Genomic DNA, 3,775 nt, shown 5'->3' on the forward strand with positions numbered 1-3,775 from the left:
GGTACAGGGTTTCTCTTTGGGTTGATGAGAATTTTCTGGAATTAGACAGTAGTGACAGTTGCACAACATGGTGACTATACTAAAGCGCTACCGACTTGTACACTTTCAAAGAGTGAATTTTATGACACATAAATTATATCTCCATAAAAAAGTTTTTAAAGCATTATGACTAAATATAATATGTGGTCCTTGATTGGACTCTATATTGAAAAAAACAGCTATAAAGAACATTTTTGAGATAGGGATATTTGAAAATAAACATTGTATTAGGTGATAATATTGTATCAATGTCAAATTTCCTGAGCTGATGAGCGTGCGGAGGTTGTATAGGGGAATGTTCCTGTTCTCGGTAGAGACGTGCCGAACCATTAGGGTTAAGTGTCATGATGTCTGCAATGACCTCTCGGATGGTTCAGCATTTACAACATGACAAGGGAAATAACTTGCCCAAGGTTGCATCATTAAGAAGGAACAAAGTTAAGAAATTCAATATCATCTAAGTTAAGAGCATGGGCTCTAGACACTAGAACCGAGTTGTGGGAGAGGGAAGTGGGTGTGGGCTTTAGGGCCTTTTCTGGCTGAGGCAGTAGATTTGAAGCGCTTTAAAGGACAGGCCCTCGGGAAGGGGAGACTGTACTGGTGCAGGGCCAAAAGGACTGGATCAGTTTGTCCTTGATTTTTCTCTGTTTAAAATTGAAATATTGGAGCCATGGAATAAAGATTCAGTGTCCACAAAGGTTTTTTTATATTTTGTGTGTGTGTGTGTGTGTGTGTGTGTTTATCGCCATTAATAATCAACTGGCTAGAAGAGTTGTTTCTTAATAATTTTCTGATGTGTGCCCCCAAACATGTGTGAACTCCCATTGTCTTTGTACAAGTGAAAAGGGGACAGAGAGGAAACCAACTCAGAGCCATTACATTGTAAGAGTTGTCTCTTTCAGAGAGTTGTCAAAGATTTTATGGTCCAGGGTGGTGACTTCAGTGAAGGAAATGGACAAGCAGGGGAATCTATTTATGGAGGATTTTTGAGGATGAGAGTTTTGCTGTTAAACACGACAAAGAATTCCTCATGTCAGTGGCCAACAGAGGAAAGGACACTAATGGTTCACAGTTCTTCGTAACAATGAAACCAACTCCTCATTTAGACAGGCACCACATTGTTTTGGGTAAGTGATTTCTGGTCAAGAAGCTTTGCGGGACATAGAAAACAGATGCAGCTAGTGAACCATTTGCTGAGGTGCAGCTACTCAGTTGTGGAGAGCAATCCCCAAATCTAAAACTAAGAAGAAAAGAAAAGGCATAAATCCTCCTCCTCCTCCTCATCACCATCCAGTGACTCAGAAAGCTCAAGTAGTTCTCAGTCTGCTTCTGAGTGTTCTGATTCTGACAGTGTTTCTAAAATTTTAAAAAGAAGAAGAAAGAGAAAAAAACAGGAAAAATTTCCAAAAACACAAGAAAGAAAAGAAACGAAAGAAGAGCAAGAAAAGCGCATCTAGTGAAAGTGAGGCTTAAAATCTTAATGCACAACCCAGTCTACTCTCCATCCAACAGAGATCCCTCCTAGACCTGAAAATAGGTTTCTAATGAAAGAAAGTCCTCCTAAAGCTAATGAAAAAGAAAGGGAAAACAGAAAAAGAGATAGAGAGTGTGTAACCCACCCCACTCCCAGCCTGCCTCTTACCAGAGGCAACTGTTAGCTACCATGTCTGGCAGGAAAATTAAAGGAAGAGGACCAAGGCATTATAGCACTCCATTTAGATCCAGTTCAAGGGATCATTCCATATGCAATGAGATTCCTCCACATTGGAGGCAAGAGATGCAAAAAGCTCAAAAAATAAGAATATCAAGTGGTAAAAGATAGACCAAAGGGGATAAGAGTGAGTTAAATAAAATAAAAGAAAATCAAAGAAGCCCAGTTAGAATAAAGAGAAAGAAAAAAAAAAAAAAACTGATCACAGCCACGTGTCTGAGAGTCCAAATAGAAAAAGTGCAAAGGAAAAGAAAGGTAAAGATCATAAATATCTAACAGCAACCAGAGAGACATCAGAAGAAATTCACAAAAAGATAAGTATTAGAAAAACAAGGTGAAGAAAAGGGCCAAATCTAAAAGTAGGAATAAAAAAGAGAAATCAAAGAGTAAGGAAAGAGATCCAAAGCATGAAGGAAGACATAAAGAAAAGAGGATGAAGTCACAAAAAGGATCATGAGACTGCTATAGAAAAAGAAAAGTCTGATTCTAAAGGAAAAGATCAGGAAAGGAGAAGTAAAGAGAAGTCTAAACAGAATCAAAAAGTAATGAGCATGATCATAATAAAAGTAAGGAAAAGGACAGATGTGCACAGTCTAGGAGTAGAGAAGAGGACACACTAAAGGCAGAATGCAGTTACAGTAGCAGAGCAAGGGCACGAAGCAGAAGCAGGGACAGAAGCAGAAGAATGTAATCCTGAGGCCGTGACTGTAATCGCAGCCAAGGCAAGGACGACCACAGATACCGAGGACAGGAGACAAGAGAAGAGGAAGGTCACTGAGCCCAGAGAGAAGAGCAACACCTGGAAGATAGAGAAGCAAAGATAGAAGGAGAAGAAGAGATTCACGGAGCTCAAAGAGAGAAGAAAGGCAAAGCAGAAACAAAGAATAAGTTAGAAACCAAGATAAGAGTTCACACAGAAAAGAAATTCTGAGCGTGAGAAGAGAATGTACTCTAAAAACCATGATCATAATAGTTCAAATAATAACAGGGATAAAAAGGCTGATAGAGATCAAAATCCATTCCCCAAAATAAAAGAAAGTAGTTGGGACAATGAATTAAAGCTTTCCACACTGCAAATACGGAGGACGAGCCCTGGCCAGTGTGGCTCAGTTGGTTGGACCATCATCCCATAAACTGAAAGGTTGCCAGTTCAGTTCTGGGTCAGGGAACATGTCTAGGTCGTGGGTTCAATCCTTGATTGGGGGGTGTATGAGAGGCAACCGATCAATGTTTCTCTCTCACATCAATGTTTCTCTCCCTCCCTTTAAAAATCAATAAGCATGTCCTTGGGTGAGGATTAAAAAAAATAAATTTAAAAAAAAGAAGAAGAAAAAATAAGGAGGATGAAAAGACCAGATCTACTGTGGAAAAAGAAAACCAAAAATCAAAGGGTCAAGAAAATGACCATGTGCATGATAAAAATAAAAATTTGATGATGAATCAAACCCTGGAACAGATGAAGACAAAAGTGGATGAGTGAGTTGTAAAAACGTATTTCCATTCTTTCTTGAATTTCAAGTTTTAGAGACTTGCTGATGAATCTCCTTTGTGTTGTTTTCCTCTTTTCATTGTTTTTGTCCCTTTAAAAAATTTTTTTTAAATTTAATTTTAGAGAGGGGAAAGTAGGGAGAAAGAGAGGGAGAGAAACATCAATGTGTGGTTGCCTATTGAGTGCCCCCTACTGGGGACCTGGCCCACAACCCAGGCATGTGCCCTGACTGGGAATCAAACCTGCGACACTTTGGTCACAGATTTGATTTCTAGATAACTTGTACTGCTAAAGTTTTTTTTTTCTTTTAAAGATTTTATTTTTACAGAGAAGGGAAGGGAGGGGGGGAAAGAGGGAGAGAAACATCAATGTGAGCGAGAAACATCAACTGGTTGCCTCTCTCATGTGCCCCAACCAGGGACCAAACCCGAAACTTAGGCATGTGCCCTAACTGGGAATCGAACCAGCCACCTTTCCCCTTGCAGAATGATGTCCAACCAACTGATGCACACTGACCAGGGCTGTACTGCTAAAGT

The 3,775-nt window shown here is 39.6% G+C and overlaps 1 pseudogene; it reads left to right on the forward strand.

Annotated features, from left to right (window-relative positions):
- The first annotated feature begins 777 nt into the window (after positions 1–777).
- LOC129067935 (peptidyl-prolyl cis-trans isomerase G-like) lies at positions 778–3,226 on the forward strand (annotated as a pseudogene).
- Positions 3,227–3,775: the final 549 nt, after the last annotated feature.

This window comes from Pteronotus mesoamericanus, unplaced genomic scaffold (assembly GCF_021234165.1).
Source record: "Pteronotus mesoamericanus isolate MK-2021 breed Mesoamerican mustached bat unplaced genomic scaffold, CSHL_Meso_final contig_20, whole genome shotgun sequence".
NCBI classification, from domain to species: domain Eukaryota; kingdom Metazoa; phylum Chordata; class Mammalia; order Chiroptera; family Mormoopidae; genus Pteronotus; species Pteronotus mesoamericanus.